We start from the raw sequence: 21999 nt of genomic DNA, 5'->3' as shown, positions 1-21999 counted from the left end.
AAACATGGAACCAGCACTCTTAGGGCTTACATCGTGCTGGGCACCTGTCCACTGTCTGACACTGGAGACTCACTAACTCAGCCCGTCCACAACTCAGGGGGAGACCAAGGCACAGAGAGGTTAAGTAACTCATTCAAGGTCACACAGCTCAACCCTGGCAAGGTGGGGATGTGACTCAGGTTGGACTCACAGCCTCCTCCTTCAACACTAAGTGGTTCAGCCTGTGTTCTTGTCCCAGGGCTGCCATAACAAAGGGCCACAAGCTTGGTGGCTTAAAACAATGAGAATAGATTTTCTCTCAGTTCAAGTGCCAGAAGTGCAAGACTCAGGTGTGGTCAGGACTGCTTTCTCCGAAGACTCCAGGGAGGAGCCCCTCTGTGCCACTCCCAGCTTCTGGGAGCCACCAGCAATCCTTGGCTTTCCCAGGCTTTCCTTGGCTTTTCCGAGTGAGTGACTGCCTCACTCGACTCTGCCTGCATCTTTACACGGCCTGCTCCCGGTGCATCTGTGTGTCTCCAAGACACGGCTCTCTCCTCCTAAAGACATGGGTCTCTGATCTAGGGCCCACCTCACTCCAGGATGACCTCATCTCAACCAGATTACATCTGCAAGCACTCCATTTCCAAATAAGGTCACCTTCACAAGTTTGGGGCTTAGGAAGTGAATACACTTGGGGAAGCATTTCCACCCACTGTGTGCTCAGGCCTGCCCCGGGGAATGCAGGGTCCTCAGGGATGGCAGCGAGGAGGAGGCAGGAAGCAGGGCAGTGTCCCAGGGCTACCCCAGGGCTGAGCCCTGCTCTCAGGGGGATGGGAAAAACCACCTGAATGCATACGCTGTGGGAACAGAGATCTGGGCACCCACAGGCCTCAGGAGGCAGGATACTTGCCTCTACTGCCCTGGACGGGGCTCTTCCATGCCTTCGACCAGACCTCTGGATCTGTGAGCATCCTCTCCAAAGCACCACGGTTTCCATGCAAGGCTCCAGGGCTAGTTCCGATGAGACACTTTGCAGGCAGCACAAAGCCAGGACTTGAAAGTACGTAGCCTGAGTCAGGGGAAACGTGAATTCATTTAGCAGACAAGTATTCAATGAGCAACTACTATGTCCAATCACCACCAGAAACAACAAAAATTCTGGGTTGGACCTGACCACACACATTCAACCCTTCTCTTCCACTCTGCCTCCTGCTCCATCCCGCCTTCCAGAGGCTCTGCCTCTCCCATCTTCAACCCTCACCCCCTCCCCAGGTTCTTACTCCATCCCATCCCTGCTTTCCTGCTCTCAGCCACCTTGTACCTGTGACCAGACACCCCCTCTATATCTCTGACCACGTGACCCAGTCCCACCTGGCCCCGCCCACCAGCACCAGAGCTCATGGCCATCTCCCAAGTTCCATCCGTGGCCCCCCAAGCCCATCCAAGTGTGTGTTCCCCACTCCCAGCCCCATGTTCCTCAACTCTGAATCCTCCTCCTTCATCTTCATCCCCCATCTAGTCTCTAAGATCATGAAGCTCCTCCCTGTGTCAGACACAATGTTAAAGCCCAGGACTGTACGCAGGAAGAAAAGGTGCGGGAACAGGTGAGACGATATCTGCGATTGCATCCAAGTGACAAGTACTGTACCTGGACTGCACCTGAATCCCAATGGGACAGCAAGGAATAACTACTTAGCTCTGTGCGGAGGTCAAGGAGGGCTCCCCAGAGGAGGTGACACCAGGTTGAGTCTGGGAAGATGAGGAGGAGCTGGCTAAGAATTAGGTGTGAGAGGGACATTCCAGAGAGGATGAGGGAGGAGAGAGAAGCTGTGTGAGCTACCTGAATTAAAGTCACGTCTGCATGCGTGTGTGCTCAGTTGCTATGTTATGTCCGACTCTTCTGCAACTCCGTGGACAGTAGGCTCCTCTGTCCCAGGCAAGAATACTGGAGTGGGTTGCCATTTCCTTCTCCAGGGGATCTTCCTGACCCAGAGATCAAACTCGTGTCTCCTGCATTGGCAGGCAGACCTGGGAAGCCCTGCTGCTACTGCTGCTGCTGCTGCTGCTGCTGCTGCTAAGTTGCTTCAGTTGTGTCTGACTCTGTGTGACCCCATAGACGGCAGCCCACTAGGCTCCCCGGTCCCTGGGATTCTCCAGGCAAGAACACTGGAGTGGGTTGCCATTTCCTTCTCCAATGCATGAAAGTGAACCCTACCTGGTGGCAATTCAGCATGTCTGTGGGCTTCAGAGGGCCAGAGAGATGGGAGCGAGCTACATCAGCTCAGGCTCACATGCCTCCCTAAAGTCTAGAGATAGTAGAACTTCCCTAACTGCTACTGCTGAAGTTCTACCCCCTCCCACTTTAGGTTGTATTTGTCCATAGGCTTCTTGTTCCTCATTCTCTCTTCCCAGATAGCGTGGGGCTGCTCTGTTGGAATCAGCCTCCAAAAACCCTTTGGGGTTCAAAGCCAAGTTGGATGGAGACCTGAGGCCCACTGTGGCAGTCTCACGCGGCGCTGGGCATGTGTCAAGGCATGGGACCCAGCTTGGGGGCAGGGAAGGAATGTCACAGGGACCCTTGATAGAAACAACACCCCACCCTTCCCCAGCCCAGACAGACCTGGTAGTACCAGCTTTCCTCTGACTTCCTGCAGAGCAACTGCCCTTAGTTGTTATAATCTGCCCTACGGAAGATGCTGCAGTGGAGGCTTCACTCCATTCTGTCCCCTCTCTGGCCCCCTGCCCCAATCTGACTCCTGCCTCCCTATCCCCAAGGCCTCAAGTCCCATCTGCCTGGTTGCCAGCCTGTTCTATTTCACCCCTTTTACAGGCTTGGGCTTGGTTCTCTGGTCCTCCAACTCTGTGCGTGCATGTCCTCAGTCATGTCCAACTCTGTGCAACCCCACAGACTGTAGCCCGCCAGGCTCCTCTGTCCATGGGATTCTCCAGGCAAGGATACTGGAGTGAGTAGCCATTCCCTTCTCCAGAGGAATTCTTCCAACTCAGGGATCAAACTCACATCTCCTGTGTCTCCTGCATTGGCAGGTGGATTCTTTACCACTGAGCCACCCGAAAGTCCAAAATTTAACAGCCATATTTAAACAGCTCCATATAATCGGCATTCTCTAAGGACCTAACTTGTCAAGTTCAGAAGGGAGCCTCATGAACAGGGCTGTATCTGGGGTAGGGAGATTCTAGGGTCACAATTAGGGTCTCTACCTGTTCTTCCATATTTCCCTGTTCCCTGTGTGTGCTCAGTCATGTCTGACTCTTTTGTGACCATATGGACTGTAGCCTTCCAGGCTCCTCTGTCCATGGGATTCTCAACCCACTGGAGTGGGTTGCCATTTCATCCTCCAGGGGATCTTCCCCACCCAGGGATTGAACCTGCATCTCCTGTATCTCCCTGCACTGGCAGGCGGATTCTTTATCACTGAGCCACCCAGGAAGCCTCAAACTAAATCCTTACTCAAACCCAAGGCCTTCCCAGCCCTAACTACACCCACTGACACTGTCAGGATACAGCCCTGAACCTCAGCATGCTCAGGACTTCACACAGTCACCCTCCAATTTCAGAAGTCACATTTCCCGTGAGTGGCTTATCTGTGCCTTCAAAGTGCATCTCCTGGACTTCCACGGGCTCTGGGAAGTTGCCCACCCAGACCACGGGATGTGTCTACAGAACAGGTTCAAACAGCACCATTAACAGCTGACTAACCACTTGTTCAGTTCAGTTCAGTTCAGTCCCTCAGTCCTGTCTGACTCTTTGTGACTCCATGGACTGCAGCACGCCAGGCCTCCCTGTCCATCACCAGCTCCTGGAGTTTACTCAGACTCATGTCCACTGAGTCAGTGATGCCATCCAACCATCTCATCCTCTGTTGTCCCCTTCTCCTCCTGCCTTCAGTCTTTCCCAGAATCAGGGTCTTTTCCAATGAATCAGTTATTCATCTCAGGAGGCCAAAGTACTGGAGTTTCAGCTTCAACATCAGTCCTTCCAATGAACACCCAGGACTGATCTCCTTTAGGATGGACTGATTGGATCTCCTTGCAGTCCAAGGGACTCTTAAGAGTCTTTTCCAACACCACAGTTCAAAAGCATCAATTCTTTGGTGATCAGCTTTTTTTATGGTCCAACTCTCACATCCATACATGACTATTGGAAAAACCAAAGCCTTGACTAGACAGACCTTCGTTGGCAATGTAACGTCTCTGCTTTTTAATGTTGTCTAGGTTGGTCATATGGAGAAGACAATGGCTCCCCACTCCAGTACTCTTGCCTGGAAAATCCCATGGATAGAGGAGCCTGGTGGGCTGCAGTCCATGGGGTCGCGAAGTCGGATACGACTGAGCGACTTCACTTTCACTTTTCACTTTCATGCATTGGAGAAGGAAATGGCAACCCACTCCAGTGTTCTTGCCTGGAGAATCCCAGAGATGGGGGAGCCTGGTGGGCTGCCATCTACGGGGTCGCACAGAGTCATACACGACTGAAGTGACTTAGCAGAAGCAGGTTGGTCATAACTTTCCTTTCAAGGAGTAAGCGTCTTTTAATTTCATGGCTGCAGTCACCATCTGCAGTGATTTTGGAGCCCCCAAAAATAAGGTCTGACACTGTTTCCACTGTTTTTCCATTTGCCATGAAGTGATAGGACCGGATCCCATGATCTTAGTTTTCTGAATGTTGACCCTCAAGCAAACTTTTTCACTCTCCACTTTCACTTTCAACAAGAGGCTCTTTAGTTCTCCTTCACTTTCTGCCAAAAGGGTGGTGTCATCTGCTTATCTCAGGTTATTGATATTTCTCCCGGCAATCTTGATTCCAGCTTGTGCTTCATCCAGCCCAGCATTTCTCATGATGTACTCTGCATATAAGTTAAATAAGCAGGGTGACAATATACAGCCTTGACATACTCCTTTTCCTATTTGGAACCAGTCTGTTGTTCCATGTCCAGTTCCAACTGTTGCTTCTGGACCTGCATACAGATTTCTCAAGAGGTAGGTCAGGTGGTCTGGTATTCCCATCTCTTCCAGAATTCTCCACAGTTTATTGTGATCCACACAGTCAAAGGCTTTGGCATAGTCAATAAAGCAGAAATAGATGTTTTTCTGGAACTCTCTTGCTTTTTCCATGATCCAGCGGATGTTGGCAATTTGATCTCTGGTTCCTCTGACTTTTCTAAAACCCAGCTTGAACATCTGAAAGTTCACAGTTCATGTATTGTTAAAGCCTGGCTTGGAGAATTTTGAGCGTTACTCAAGTGGGCCTTAGAAAGCATCACTAGGAACAAAGCTAGTGGAGGTGATAGAATTCCAGTTGAACTATTTCAAATCCCAAAAGGTGATGCTGTGAAAGTGCTGCACTCTATATGCCAGCAAATTTGGAAAACTCAGCAGTGGCCACAGGACTGGAAAAGGTCAGTTTTCATTCCAATCCTAAAGAAAGGCAATGCCAAAGAATGCTCAAACTACTGCACAATTGCACTCATCTCACATGCTAGTAAAGTAATGCTCAAAATTCTCCAAGCCAGGCTTCAGCAATATGTGAACCGTGAGCTTCCTGATGTTCAAGCTGGTTTTAGAAAAGGCAGAGGAACCAGAGATCAAATTGCCAACATCCGCTGGATCATGGAAAAAGCAAGAGAGTTCCAGAAAAACATCTATTTCTGCTTTATTGACTATGCCAAAGTCTTTGACTGTGTGGATCACAATAAAAGGTGGAAAATTCTGGAAGAGATGAGAATACCAGACCACCTGACCTGCCTTGTGAGACACCTATATGCAAGTCAGGAAGCAACAGCTAGAACTGGACATGGAACAGACTGGTTCCAAATAGGAAAAGGAGTACGTCAAGGCTGCATATTGTCACCCTGCTTATTTAACTTATATGCAGAGTACATCATGAGAAACACTGGGCTGGAAGAAGCACAAGCTGGAATCAAGATTGTGGGCAGAAATATCAATAACCTCAGATATGCAGATGACACCACCCTTATGGCAGAAAGTGAAGAGGAACTCAAAAGCCTCTTGATGAAAGTGAAAGAGAAGAGAGAAAATGTTGGCTTAAAGCTCAACATTCAGAAAATGAAAATCATGGCATCTGATCCCATCATTTCATGGGAAATAGATGGGGAAACAGTGGAAACAGTGTCAGACTTTATTTTTTGGGGCTCCAAAATCACTGCAGATGGTGACTGCAGCCATGAAATTAAAAGACGCTTACTCCTTGGAAGGAAAGTTATGACCAACCTAGATAGCATATTCAAAAGCAGAGACATTACTTTGCCAACAAAGGTTCATCTAGTCAAGGCTATGGTTTTTCCTGTGGTCATGTATGGATGTGAGAGTTGGACCATAAAGAAAGCTGATCACCAAAGAATTGATGCTTCTGAACTGTGGTGTTGGAGAAGACTTAAGAGTCCCTTGGACTGCAAGAAGATCCAACCAGTCCATTCTGAAGGAGATCAGTCCTGAATGGTCATTGAAAGGACTGATGCTAAAGTTGAAACTCCAATACTTTGGCCACCTCATGGGAAGAGTTGACTCATTGGAAAAGATCCTAATGCTGGGAGGGATTGGAGGCAGGAGGAGAAGGGGACGACAGAGGATGAGATGACTGGATGGCATCACCGACTCGATGGATGTGAGTTTGAGTGAACTCTGGGAGTTGGTGATGGACAGGGAGGCCTGGTGTGCTGTGATTCATGGGGTCACAAAGAGTCGCACCCGACTGAGTGACTGAACTGAACTGAACTTACTAGGCATGTGAAATGAGTGCAGTTGTGTGGTAGTTTGAGCATTCTTTGGCATTACCTTTTTTGGGGATTCCCTGGTGGCTCAGAGGTTAAAGCATCTGCCTGCAATGCAGGAGACCTGGATTTGATCCCTGGGTCGGGAAGATCCCCTGGAGAAGGAAATGGCAACCCACTCCACTATTCTTGCCTGGAGAATCCCATGGACAGAGGAGCCTGGTGGGCTACAGTCCATGGGGTCACAAAGAGATGGACATGACTTCACTTTCACTTTAACTTTTCTTTGGGATTGGAATGAAAACTGACCTTTTCCAGTCCTGTGGCCACTGCTGAGTTTTCCAAATTTGCTGGCGTACTGAGTGCAGCACTTTCACAGCATCATCTTTTGGGATTTGAAATATCTCAATTGGAATTCCATCACCTCCACTAGCTTTGTTCGTAGTGACACTTCCTAAGGCCTCCTTGACTTCACATTCCAGTATGTCTGGCTCTAGGTGAGTGATCACACCATTGCGATTATCTGGGTCCTGAAGATCTTTTTTTCACAGTTCTTCTTGTATTCTTGCCACCTCTTCTTAATATCTTCTGCTTCTGTTAGGTCCATCCCATTTCTGTCCTTTATTGTGCCCATCCTTGCATGAAATGTTCCCTTGGTATCTCTAATTTTCTTGAAGAGATCTCTGGTCTTTCCCATTCTATTGTTTTCCTCTATTTCTTTGCACTGGTCACTGAGGAAGGCTTTCTTATCTCTCCTTGCTATTCTTTGGAACTCTGCATTTAAGTGGGTTTCTCTTTCCTTTTCTCCTTTTCTCCTTATTAGCATATGTGTAATGCGGTTGAAGTCCTTCCCATCCAAGATAAAAGCTACTTATTTTGATGAACTCTGGCATGTTTGGCAGTGTTAATTAATTAATCCGGGATTGGTTAATGCAACCGCCAGCAAAGATTCAACAGGCAGGGACAGTTGGCTGGGGCAGTGTGTCCAGAGTTGACAGCATGCACAACGGCATGAGAAGGAAAGTGAGAGGGGAAGCAGTGGTCATGGGCTGGGCCCTGGGGTACACCTCCCTCCCTCTTCGACAGGCAAACCCACTGAGTCACAGCACCCTAGAATCTCCCTCCTGGGTGTTTGCATCAGTGACGACGACTGCTGTCTTATTTCAGGCACTTTCCATTCCTCGTCGTAAACATTGCAGATGACTCATCACTACCAGGCTCTTTGCTCTCCTCCAGTCCTCTGCAGACCAAGGCTCACAAGTTGGATGTGTGTCTCCTGACAGGAAAACCTCACCGTGTCCTGATCACCCAAGGGAAGACCAGGCCTGGTCACATGCTCACAGATCCTCCACCTGTCCAGGCTCAGCCCTCATCCTCGTGGGTGCCAGCTGGGCCCACACTTGTGCAGTGTAGACTCCATGAGGGTGGGAGCTTTGCTTTGCCTATTGATCCATCCTAAGGGCTGGAACCGGAGAAGGCAATGGCAACCCACTCCAGTACTCTTGCCTGGAAAATCCCATGGATGGAGGAGCCTGGTAGGCTGCCGTCTATGGGGTTGCACAGAGTCAGACACGACTGAAGCGACTTAGCAGCAGTAGCAGCAAGGGCTGGAACAGTGCTCAGCATGTAGTAGGTGCAGAAGAATGAATGAATGAAGACAAGTGACCACTTGGTTTGGGCACAGGGAAGCTACCAGTGACCTTGGCAAGGGGTGGAGACTCAGAAAGACTGGAGTGAAGTAAGGAGAACCTGAGGGGCATGTGAACAGAAATAGGGACACAGACACTTTATCACACTGATTTTATGTTGACGACTTCATGTGTGCCACTGACTAGTTGAGTTCCTTCTGGGCAGGGTCTGAGCCTTGCACATCTCTGCACCCCACCAGCAGCAAAAGCACACTTACTCATTGGCACCTGCTCAATAAGCACTCATCGAACACCTGCCTAAAGCTGTAGGTGACAAACATCACTTTTTCTCACAACTCGCCAGCCATAACTGCTCATACGGTCCTCTGCAATGGCAGAGGGCAGGACACGTCGTTACTGTGAGCACCCTAGGTTGAAGGGGAAGGACAGTCAGGGAAAAGTGTCCTGGAGCCCGTGCTGTGCAACAAAAGAAGCCAGCTCAATGAGAAGCCAGCTCCCCGAAACCAGAGAAAGTCCACACACAGCAATGAAGAGCCAGAGGAGCCAAATAAAGAAATTTTAATAAAAGAAAGGGTGGAAGGAAGGGACAGGGCATCTATTTTAGGAGGAGTAATTTTACAGGTATCAAGGAACCAGACAGTGCACCAGATCAACCGGGTCACATGTTGGGGTGCTCACTAATTGGAGAAAGGGCTTCCCAGGTGGTGCCAGTGGTAAAGAACACACTTGCCAATGCAGGAGACATAAGAGACACGTGTTCGATCCCTGGGTCCAGAAGATCCCCTGGAGGAGAAAAGGACAACCCACTCCAGTATTCTTGCCTGGAAAACCCCACAGACCGAGGAGCCTGACCGGCTACAGTCCATGTGATCACAAGAGTCGAACACGACTGAGCGACTGAGCACACACGTACTAATGGAGAAAGCAGATTAAATCATCTGGCCAAGTTTTTATGAGGGCGCTTCATAAGCAAACTACAATTTTTATAATGTTCTGTCGAGTCTAGGTCTATAGTTGCTATTTTAATATTAATTGGGGGGAATTATTAAAGGTGTTTAAATGTGTCAAATGTATAGCATAAGACATGCCCAAATAGCAAAAGGAACCTTGGAGATGATTAAGTACAGTAAGTAGTTCTAAAATCAAACTTCAATGCATGTTCATATTCCTTGTTTCAATAGAGTGACTCACATTCTGGACAAGGGTCAACAAAACTGACTCTTACTAGAAGAAAAGGGATGAAGCTCTAGGGTCTCCAAGATTTTTTTAAAGGGAAAAAAAGAGACAACAAAATATAGTGACATCTCTGATCTTTTAAAAATGGCTTCAGGATCAAATCAATTAAGTCAGCACTTTTATTTTATTTTCTTTTAATTTTCTGGCTGCACTGCATGGCATTCATGATCCCAGTTTCCTGACCAAGAATCGAACCTATACTCCCTGCAGTGGAAGCATGATTCTTAACAGGGAAGTGCCTAGTCAGCACTTTTAGCCCTCGGTTTACTATGTACTTGGAAACACATGAAGCTTGAGCTCCAAATGGGACAAAAGTGCTCAGTCGTGGGAGTGTCCAGGTGAGAGACACCACCATTCCACCTGTGGATACCCATAATGCACTGCTGTTTGGAAACTGCCACCTGACCAATGCCTTTCAGTGAGTTCCTTTTCCCCCTACAATTTGCTGTCTTGGTCTCAAAGCTCAGAAGGACCATCAGCTCTCGTGTCTGCCCTGGACCCATCTTCCTTTACCAAAGAAATCAGCTTTTAAAAGGATCGAATTGTTGTTGTTCAGTCTCTCAGTCATGTCCTACTCTGCGACCCCATGGACTGCAGCACACCAGTCTTCCCCATCCTTCACTATCTCCCGGAGTTTGCACAAACTCATGTTAATTGAGTCGGTGATGCCATTCAACCATCTCATCTTCTGCCACCGTCTTCTCCCCCCATCTTCAATCTTTCCCAGCATCAAGGTCTTCTCTAATGAATCGACTCTTAGCATGAAGTGGCCAAAGGATTGTAGCTTCAGCTTCAGCATCAGTCCTTCCAATGAATACTCAGGGTTGATTTCCTTTAAGATCGATTGGTTTGATCTCCTTGCTATCCAAGGGACTCTCCAGCACCACAGTTCAAAAGCATCAGTTCTTTGGTGCTCAGCCTTTTTTGTGGTCCAACTCTCACATCCATACATGACTACTGGAAAAACCACAGAGTTTTGACTATATGGACCTTTGTCGGCAGAGTGATGCCTCTGCACTTTAATACGATGTCGAGGTTTGTTATAGCTTTTCTTCCAAGGAGCAAGTGTCTTTTAATTTCATGGACTACACTGCCCCCATATTTCATGAGAGCAGCTTATAGAACGGCACACATGGCACACATATAGATGATAAATCTCATCTAAATCCATGATTATTACATAGTTCATAATCAATACTGAGAACTACAACTGCTATTACACACACACACATACACAGGAGTCCTCTCCCAATCTTGCTGAAGACAGAAGGGTTGGTAGGAACTGGTGTTGAGGTGTTGATGTGATTTGGTCGCTCGGGAGCAACTTTGGCTGAACTGGGGGACCTTGAGGTGTCTATGTCTTTAAGGACCAGGGCGGTGAGAGGAGGGGGCAGGACATTAGGTCCTGCCTAGAAGGGGAAGAGCACAGAGGACTGATGCTTCTGCTGGGGCAGGTTCTTCAGTTTGGTCCCCAACCTCTTCTTACCATGATGTATAAAGACCTGCCTTCTCAGCAGTGAGAATGCAGTGGAACTGACTCAGCCTGAGAAAGAGAGAGAGCTGGGGCCCACCCAGTTCTGAGGCTCACTGAGCATTTGACATGACATACACTGAGCATCAATTATTCAACCCTCAGCTTTCTTTATATTCCAACTCTCACAACCATACATGACTAATGGAAAAACCATAGCCTTGATTAGACGGATCGTTGTTGGCAAAGTAATGTCTCTGCTTTTTAACATGCTGTCTAGGTTGGTCATAACTTTCCTTCCAAGGAGTAAGCGTCTTTTTATTTCATGGCTGCAGTCACCATCTACAATGATTTTGACGTTCCCAAAAATAAAGTCTGACACTGTTTCCACTGTTTCCCCATCTATTTCGCATGAAGTGATAGGACCAAATGCCATGATCTTCGTTTTCTGAATGTTGAGCATCAAGCAAACTTTTTCACTCTCCACTTTCACTTTCATCAAGAGGCTCTTTAGTTCCTCTTCACTTTCTGCCATAAGGGTGGTGTCACCTGCATATCTGAGGTTATTGATATTTCTCCCGGCAATCTTGATTCCAGCTTGTGCTTCCTCCAGCCCAGCGTTTCTCATGATGTACTCTGCATATAAGTTAAATAAGCACGGTGACAATACACAGCCTTGACGTACTCCTTTTCCTATTTGGAAACAGTCTGTTGTTCCATGTCCAGTTCCAACTGTTGCTTCTGGACCTGCATACAGATTTCTCAAGAGGTAGGTCAGGTGGTCTGGTGTTCCCATCTCTTCCAGAATTCTTCACAGTTTATTGTGATCCACACAGTCAAAGGCTTTGGCATAGTCAATAAAGCAGAAATAGATGCTTTTATGGAACTCTCTTGCTTTTTCGATGATCCAGTGGATGTTGGCAATTTGATCTCTGGTTCCTCTGACTTTTCTAAAACCAGCTTGAACATCTGGAATTTCATGGTTCATGTATTGTTAAAGCCTGGCTTGGAAAGTTTTGAGCATTACTTTACTAGTGCGTGATATGAGTGCAAATGTGCAGTAGTTTGAGCATTCTTTGGCATTGCCTTTCTTTGGGATTGGAATGAAAACTGACCTTTTTCAGTGGCCACTGCTGAGTTTTCCAAATTTGCTGGCATATTGAGTGCAGCACTTTCACAGCATCACCTTTTGGGATTTGAAATAGCTCAACTGGAATTCCATCACGTCCACTCGCTTTGTTCATAGTGACGCTTCCTACAACCCACTTGACTTCACATTCCTGGATGTCTGGCTCTAGGTCAGTGATCACACCACCGTGATTATCTGGGTCGTGAACATCTTTTTTGTACAGTTCTTCTTGTATTCTTGCCACCTCTTCTTAATATCTTCTGCTTCTGTTAGGTCCATCCCATTTCTGTCCTTTATTGAGCCCATCTTTGCATGAAATATTCCCTTGGTATCTCTAATTTTCTTGAAGAGATCTCTAGTCTTTCCCATTCTATTGTTTTCCTCTATTTCTTTGCACTGATCACTGGGGAAGGCTTTCTTATCTCTCCTTGCTATTCTTTGGAACTCTGCATTCAAATGGGTATATCTTTGCTTTTCTCCTTTGCTTTTCGCTTCTCTTCTTTTCACAGCTATTTGTAAGGCCTCCCCAGACAGCCATTTTGCTTTTTTTGCATTTCTTTTTCTTGGGGATGATCTTGTTCCCTGTCTCCTGTACAATGTTACAAACCTCCATTCATAGTTCATCAGGCACTCTATCTATCAGATCTAGTCCCTTTAATCTATTTCTCACTTCCACTGTAAAATCATAAGGGATTTGATTTAGGTCATACCTGAATGGTCTAGTGGTTTTCCCTACTTTCTTCAATTTAAGTCTGAATTTGGCAATAAGGAGTTCATGATCAGAGCCACAGCCAGCTCCCAGTCTTGTTTTTGCTGACTGTATAGAGCTTCTCCATCTTTGGCTGCAAAGAATATAATCAATCTGATTTCAGTGTTGACCATCTGGTGATGTCCTTGTGTAGAATCTTCTCTTGTGTTGTTGGAAGAGGGTGTTTTCTATGACCAGTGCGTTCTCTCGGCAAAGCTCTATTAGCCTTTGCCCTGCTTCATTCTGTACTCCAAGGCCAAATTTGCCTGTTACTCCAGGTGTTTCTTGACTTCTTACTTTTGCATTCCAGTCCCCTATAATGAAAAGGACATCTTTTTTGGATGTTAATTCTAGAAGGTCTTGTAGGTTTTCATAGAACCGTTCAACTTCAGCTTCTTCAGCATTACTGGTCAGGGCATAGACTTGGATTACTGTGATATTGAATGGTTTGCCTTGGAAACGAACAGAGACCATTCTGTCATTTTTGAGACTGCATCCAAGTACTGTGTTACAGACTCTTTTGTTGACTATGATGACTACTCCATGTCTCCTAAAGAATTCTTGCCCACAGTAGTAGATATAATGGTCATCTGAGCTAAATTCACCCATTCTAGTCCACTTTAGTTCACTGATTCCTAGACTGTTGACATTCACTCCTAACCATCTTCTGTTTGATCACTTCCAATATGCCTTGATTCATGGGTCTAACATTCCAGGTTCCTATGCAATATTGCTCTTTACAGCATCAGACCTTGCTTCCATCACCATATTCATAACTGGGTGTTGTTTTTGCTTTGGCTCCATCTCTTCATTCTTTCTGGAGTTATTTCTCACTGATCTCCAGTAGCATACTGGGCACCTACTGATTGGGGTTCATCTTTCAGTGTCCTATCTTTTTGCCTTTTCATACTGTTCATAGGGTTCTCAAGGCAGGAATACTGGTTTGCCATTCCCTTCTCCAGTGGGCCACATTTTGTCAGAACTCTCCACCATGACCCATCTGTCTTGGGTGGCCCTACATAGCATGGCTCACAGTTTCATTCAGTTAGACAAGGCTGTGGTCCATGTGATTAGATTGGTTAGTTTTCTGTGAGTGTGGTTTTCAGTCTGCCTGCCCTCTGATGGAGAAGGATAAGAGGCTTTTGAAAGCTTCCTGATGGGATAGACTGACTAAGAGGGATACTGGGTCTTGTTCTGATGGGCGGGGCCATGCTCAGTAAATCTTTAATCCAATGTTCTGTTGATGGGTGGAGCTGTGTTCCCTCCCTGCTATTTACCTGGGGCCAAACTATGGTGGAGTAATGAAGCAGTGGTAGGCACTGGAGTGGCTGTGAGGAGAAGCCCCAGCAAGACGGTAGGAGGGGCGAATTCGCGTTTAGAATCAAACCCTATTCCTGCCAGAGACGCTCAGAGGACTCAAACAAACCTTGTGGGCACCAGGACCTAGGGACCCCACAGAGACTGAGACAGAACTGTGTTTGAGCATCATCTCCTGTGGAGGTACGGGTCAGCAGTGGTCTGCTGCAGGTACAGGGGCTCTGGGTATGGCATAAGTCCTCTTGGAGGAGGTCACCATTAACCCCACTATAGAGCTGCCAGAACTTACACAGGACTGGGAAATAGACTCTTAGAGAGCACAACAGAACCGTGTGCACCAGGACCCAGGAGAAAGAACAGCGACCCCACAGGAGACTTGCCTGTGGGTGTCCGGGAGTCTCCAGTGAAGGCGTGGGTCACTGGTGGCCTGCTGCAGGGTTGGGGGCACAGACTGTAGCAGTACATGCCTGGGGTCTTTTGGGGGAGGTCACCATTATCTTCATTACCACCACCATAGTTTTTGACCACTGTGCCACCTGGGAAATCCCATATCAGGTCCTAAATACTATTTATTTCACTTATATGAGGTCCCAAGAACAGTCAAGTTCATACAGTCAGAAAGTACATTGCACTAATAGATGCCAGGGGCCAGGGCTGGTTGTGGGGAAGGAGGAAGGAGGCGGGTGGGGAGGGGGGATGGGACTTAGTGTTTAATGGGGAAACAGAGTGCAGTTTATGAAGGTGAAAAATTTGGGAGATGAATGATGGTGAGAGCTGCACAACAATATCCATGTACTTAGTGCTACTGAACTCTACAGTTATATATGGTTAAAATAGTATGCTTTATATTATGTAACTTTTACCACAATAAAAAAAAAAAGTTTAAAAAAAGATATCAGGTCCTAATCTCTGGAACTTATATGCAGAGTGCATCATGAGAAACGCTGGGCTGGAAGAAGCACAAGCTGGAATCAAGATTGCCAGGAGAAATATCAATAACCTCAGATATGCAGATGACACCACCCTTATGGCAGAAAGTGAAGAGGAACTAAAAAGCCTCTTGATGAAAGTGAAAGAGGACAGTGAAAAAGTTGGCTTAAAGCTCAACATTCAGAAAACAAAGATCATGGCATCTGGTCCCATCATTTCATGGGAAATAGATGGAGAAACAGTGGAAACAGTGTCAGATTTTATTTTTGGGGGCTCCAAAATCACTGCAGATGGTGACTGCAGCCATGAAATTAAAAGACGCTTACTCCTTGGAAGAAAAGTTATGACCAACCTAGATAGCATATTCAAAAGCAGAGACATTACTTTGCCAACAAAGGTCCATCTAGTCAAGGCTATGGTTTTTCCTGTGGTCATGTATGGATGTGAGAGTTGGCCTGTGAAGAAGGCTGAGTGCTGAAGAACTGATGCTTTTGAACTGTGGTGTTGGAGAAGACTCTTGAGAGTCCCTGGGACTGCAAGGAGATCCAACCAGTCCATTCTGAAGGAGATCAGCCCTGGAATTTCTTTGGAAGGAATGATGCTAAAGCTGAAACTCCAGTACTTTGGCCACCTCATGCGAAGAGCTGACTCATTGGAAAAGACTCTGATGCTGGGAGGGATTGGGGGTAGGAGGAGAAGGGGACGACAGAGGATGAGATGGCTGGATGGCATCACTGACTGGATGGACGTGAGTCTGAGTGAACTCCGGGAGTTGGTGATGGACAGGGAGGCCTGGCGTGCTGCGATTCATGGGATGGCAAAGAATTGGACATGACTGAGAGACTGAACTGAACTGAACTGAATCTCTGGAACTATGATGTGATCGTATATGGAAAAGAGGTCTTTTCCATATATGATGTGATTAAGTTAAAGGTCTTGAGATGGAGAGATTGTTGCTGTTGTTCAGTTGCTCAGTCACGTCTGACTCTTTGCAACCCCATGGACTGCAGCACGCCAGGCTTCCCTGTCCTCCACCATCTCCCGGAGCTTGCTCAAACTCATGTCCGTTGAGTCGGTGATGTCATCCAACCATCTAGTCCTCTGTCATCCCCTTCTCTTCCTGCCGAGATGATCATCCTCAATTACTCAGGTGATGCCTAAATGCTATCCCAAGGGTCCTGATAAGAGAGACCGAAAGCCAAGGAATGCCAGCAGACAGAAGCTCATAGGCCCCCAGCATCCTCCCCACATCCTCGAGGAGAATGATCCTGCCGGCACCCTCATTTCAGTCCAGTGACACTCATTTCAGATTTCTGACCTCTGGAACCATGAAAGAATACCTCTCTGTTGTTTTAAGTCACTCAGACTGTGGTAATTTGTTTAAAAAAGCCACAGAAAATAAAACCACCACCCTCTACCCTAACGTTAGTGTTTAAAGGGACAACCCCTCAACCTACGGGTTGGGAAAATTTGCACATCTAGATGCAAGTTCAAAATGAAATGGAAAATCACAGCTGGTTAAACCTTCCCACTTCCAGGACTTTCCTGCTGGTCCAGTGGTTAAGAACTCATCTGCCAATGCAGCAGACGTGGGTTAACCCCTGGTCCAGGAAGATTCTGCATGTGTCAGAGCAACTAAGCCCTTGCACTGAAACCATTGAGTCCTCGCGCCCTAGAGCTTGTGCTCCACAACAAAAGAAGCCACCCGCATGAGAAGCCCAAGCACCTGCTCACCTGAACTAGAGAAAGCCTGTGTGCAGCAACGAAGACCCAGCGCAAAATAAATAAATAAAAATTAAAAAAAAAAAAACTTCCCACTTCCAAGAATGAAGAGGCTTATATATTTAAACCCCAATTAATGAAAGAGGTGTTTAGTACAAGAAACGCAAACAAGTCAACTTATAAAATTACTGACTCAGACTCCGACATCACAGTGACAGTTTCTGAGGGAAAACTGGTCATCAAAGGCAGATGGCCCAGGATGCTAGCCACAGGCCGGCAGCTGGGGGCACACAGGTTAATGGGCACAGTGTCTGCACCAAGAGCCCACAAGCTAGTGGAGTAGCTGGCCCGTGAGCAGCCAGTAATGGATGGACAGGTGTCACAGCAGAGCAAGTACAGCACAGGGACAGGAGGCCTGAGCTGATGACTGGAGGAGAAATGGGGTCTGCCAACAGATTGAATAAGAAAACGGGATCTGGGCAGTGTCTGTCCCAGCTGCATATGCTGGAGCTATTGGGGACACCTCCACTCCACTTTGCAGGCCTCGCCAGCACTGAGGGTGCAGACAACATCAGATTTACACTCATATCAGACTGAAAATGAACTGGACTGGGAAAGGAAGATGCAAACCCAGAGCAGGAACTTGGTTGAGTGGCTACAATGACTGGCCAGAGGCCCTGGAGGCAGGGAGCAACAGCAGGAGGGCAGCTGAGGACAGATCGGGTGTTCAGAGGTATGCTAATAGGCCTGGGTGATGGCTGAATGCAGACACTGAGAGAGGAGAGTCTAAAATTACCATCAGGTTTCTGGCCAGGATTACAGGGCAGCCCCACTTAGTAGGACGGGCTTAGGGGTGGAGGAACAGGTTTAAGGGAAGAGAGAAAGCACCTAGGAAGCTAAACTATGAGCCTGCTGAGCACAGAGCTGTAGGTTATCTGAATGGTGATGTCTAACAAGAAGTTGGCCAGATAAATGATGTTAACTGTGTCTAAATAATTGATGCTTTTGAACCGTGTCCAAATAATCAATGATTTTGAACTGTGGTGTTGGAGAAGACTCTTGAGGGTCCTTTGGACTGCAAGGAGATCAAACCGGAGACTCTTTAAGGAAATCAGTCCTGAATATTCCTTGGAAGGACTGATGCTGAAGCTGAAGCTCCAATACTTGGGCCACCTGATGCGAAGAACTGACTCATTGAAAAAGACCCTGATGGTGGGAAAGATTGAAGGCAAGAGGAGAAGGGGACGACAGAGGATGAAATGGTTGGATGGCATCAGCGACTCAATGGACATGAGTTTGAGCAAGCTACGGGAGTTAGTGATGGATAGGAAAGCCTGGAGTGCTGCAGTCCATGTGGTCACAAAGAGTCAGACATGACTGAGTGATTGAACTGAACTGCACTGTGTCTAAATAAATATATAATTATATGGAGCTAGAAATCCCACTGGGAGGCATCTGTGTATGGATAACATGTAATAAAAAGATGTTAGGGGACTTTCCTGGTGGCCCAGTGCCTAAGACTCTGTGCTCCCAATGCAGGGGGGCTAAGTTCAATCCCAGGTCAGGGAACTAGATCTCACATGCTATAATTAAGAGTTCGAGTGCCACAGGTAAAGATCCTACATGCTGCAACTATGACCTGGTAGTTCCTGTTGTTCAGTCGATCCATTGTGTCCAGTTCTTCACCACCCCATGGACTGCAGCACACCAGGCTTCCCTGTCCTTCACTATCTCCCAGAGTTTCCTCAGATTTTTGTCCATTGAGTCGGTAAGGCTATCTAACCATCTCATCCTCTGCCACCCTTCTCCTTTTGCCTTCAGTCTTTCTCAGCATCATGGTCTTTTCCAATGATTCAGCTCTTTGCATCAGGTGGCCAAAGAATTGCAGCATCAGCACCCTGCTGGGCACTAGGCAGGCAGAGGGGGACAGGAAGCCTACTGCGGGGGAGAGGTTACTGGCAGGCAAATCCAATAGCAGGTGCGTTGAGTGTAGAACAAGCTTCTCTAGCAACCATGGGAGCACGAGGCAGGAGCACCAAACCCAGAATGAGGCTGAGTGATGACAGGGGAGGAAGGGGGAATGTGAACCAGGAAGATAAAATTACGGAGGGGAGACTGAATGTGCACAGGGCTGGGGGAGGAACTTCTCAGGGAAAAGCACACACACACGGGGACACTCAGAGGCAAGAGATAGAACGTGACTTGTTCAGAGAAAGTGTGCGTCCATGTGGGTGCCAGGGACACAGGATTAATTAGAAGTGGGCTGTCACTAGGCCGGTCAGCCACGCTGTGAAATTTGAAAGTTATCCTTAAAGCAGTGGACAGTCATCAACAACTTGAGCGAGGGGGCAGTGTGATACTTCTGGCTTTTAAAAAAGATCATGCGGACTGTAGAATGACTGTGGGTTGAAAGGATACATCTTGGCAGCTGGGGGGACAGTTAGAAAGTTCCTGGACTGGCCGTGGTTACGTTATCAGAGGAACAGTCAGGAGGTGATTGGCGTGGACTTGGTGATGGGCCGAACACTGGCAATGAGGGAGAGCCTCTGGCTCAGGCAGTTGGGCTCGTGTCCCAGGGATGGACAGGACTGCATGGGGTGAGCGGAACAAGAGGGCCAAGGTCAGAACATCAGGAGACCCAAAGTGTGAGCAGAGGAGCTGACAGGGAAGGCTGAGAGCCAAAGGTCAGATTAGCGGGTAGGAAATTCAGGGGGAGGAGGCACCACTGAAACAAGTAGGTAGAAAATCCAGAGCAGAGGATTCCCTGGTCCTCCAGTGGTTAGGACACCACACTTCCAATGCTGAGGGCCCAGGTTCAATCCTTGGTTGGAGAGCTAAGATCCTGCAAGTCATGTGGCACGGCCCAAAAAAGAAAAAGAAAATCCAGGGGAATGAGGCTTCACTGAAACAAGTAGGTTTCAAGATGAAATTGGTAGAACCACAAACCAGCGGGGCCAGCTGAACAGACTGAAAGATTCTGCTGGATTTAGCAGTCAGTGCCCCCGTTTATATTGGTCTGTCTGAAAGTCACTCAGTTGTGTCCGCCTCTTTGCAAACCCATGGACTGCAGCCTGCCAGGCTCCTCTGTTCATGGAATTATCCAGGCCAGAATACTGGAGTGGGTTGCCATTCCCTCCTCCAGGGGATCTTTCCAACCTAGAGAGTGAACCCAGGTCTCCCACACTGCAGGCAGATTCTTTATTGTCTGAGCCATCAGAGAAGCCTGATTTTTATTGGTAATTGTTATTTCCATTTATTTATGTTCTATTTTTGGCTGAGGTGGGTCTTTGTCCCTTTGCTGGGGCTTTCTCTAGTGGCAGCAAGTGGGGGCTACCTTCATCGTGGTGCACATGCTTCTCACTGCGATGGCGTCTCTTGTAGCAGAGCACAAGCTTTAGGCGCACAGGGTTCAGCAGCTGCAGCACGAAGGCTCAGTAGTTGTGGTGCACTGGCTTAACTGCTCAGGGGCACGTGGAATCTTCCAGAACCAGGGATCAAACCCAGGTGCCCCTGAACTGACAGGCAGATTCTCACCCACAGCACCAGTCCTATCACTCAGACCCCTTTCCTTGAAATGTTCTTAAACAGGAGACACCAAGGTGGATCCTCCTGAGGCAACTGGAAGGGATGCAGGCAGAGAACTGCTCTGGCATCTGGTGCAGTACACTAAAAACCAGACAACTGAGCTTCTAGCTCTAGCTACACAGCTGGTATAGGTTTTCTTACCTGTAAAGCACGCTCACCCAGCCTAACCACACAGAACCGTAAAACTCAAGGCCCTTTGAAAGATTTACAATCACTGTTCTTTTACGTTCAAAGCCACTTTTTGCTCGACCACGATTCAGTTCAAAATACAAAAAAACTTTTATAAAGTTTTAAAATAGTTGCAGCAAAGACTTTGAAGCACAAGATTCTTCCTTTGAGACTGAGTCCTCTTAAAACGAGAGGAATGAAAACAATTCACAACAGAGCTGTTCACTTGGGACACGTTTTTCATTTTAGTCAACCTAAGACAAGATTATTTCTTACACGTATTCTTCAAACATTTCATAAATTATTTTATCTTAGGTCATGTGCATAAATTCAACTTTAAAAAATATTTTATCTGAAAATTAAGACATTTGAAAAGGGTTAAACAACATGGGTTTAAAATCCAGGAATTAAAACATCAGTCCTAAAAAATATCGCTTTAAAAGGCAGTCTCCAGAACTCCCTGAGGGTCCAGCGGTTAGGACTCTGACTTTCCACCACAGGGGGAACAGACTGGACCCCTGGTAGGGGAACTAAAATCTGGCATGTCCTACTCAAAACAAACATAACGCAGTCTCCTCGCCCTTCCAATCTGATCTGTTCTGGCTTTGGGGAACACATCTAGATGTATGTTTATCTTGCCCAACAGAACCTTTCTTTAGTGTTTACAGTTTGGCATTTCTGTCACACTAATTTTTCGGTTTTGAATGAGTGAAGTGAGTTTTCTAATTGACGAGCTTGTAACATTCATACAAGAAAACGACAGTCTACCAGACAGCAAATGAGAATAAGAGAGGGGGGAAAAAATTAGCTGCCCAGTGATCTTTAAATCAATGACTATAAAAATGAAGGCGTTTGGGAACGCGCAGCTGACAAGCGGATGCCGCGAGAGCAGCCACCCCCATCTGTTCAAGTGGAAGGAACCTGGAGGCCCGTCCACCCCAAGTCAGCCCTGAGTGGTACCCACGACCGGACCGCCCAGGTCGATTCTTCTCGGCAGGTCGCAGCCCGCGTGCCTCCACAAGCATCTGCGAGACCGGAGGCACCTGGACCTGGAGGTACCTGGGGTACCATGCCGCGGCCGTCGGAGAACCGTCCTCCGAGGAGGCGAGTGGAGGCGCCGGCGCAGCGCGCCGGGCCGGGGGCACCAGCCGGCAAGCCCACCGACGCGTGACCCGGCGGAGCCAAGCCCACCGGGACCGCCTCTTGTAAGCCCTCGCGATGCGCGCCCCTGTAGCCTTCGCTGCCGCTTCCCCTCAGGGCCGCCCGTGGGGCACGCGCATCCCGCCTAGGGTCGGGAGAGGACGCGGGCGCGGGCG

This window comes from Bos indicus x Bos taurus, chromosome 1 (genome assembly GCF_003369695.1).
Source record: "Bos indicus x Bos taurus breed Angus x Brahman F1 hybrid chromosome 1, Bos_hybrid_MaternalHap_v2.0, whole genome shotgun sequence".
NCBI lineage: Eukaryota > Metazoa > Chordata > Mammalia > Artiodactyla > Bovidae > Bos > Bos indicus x Bos taurus.
Note: the sequence above shows the minus strand (reverse complement) of the source record.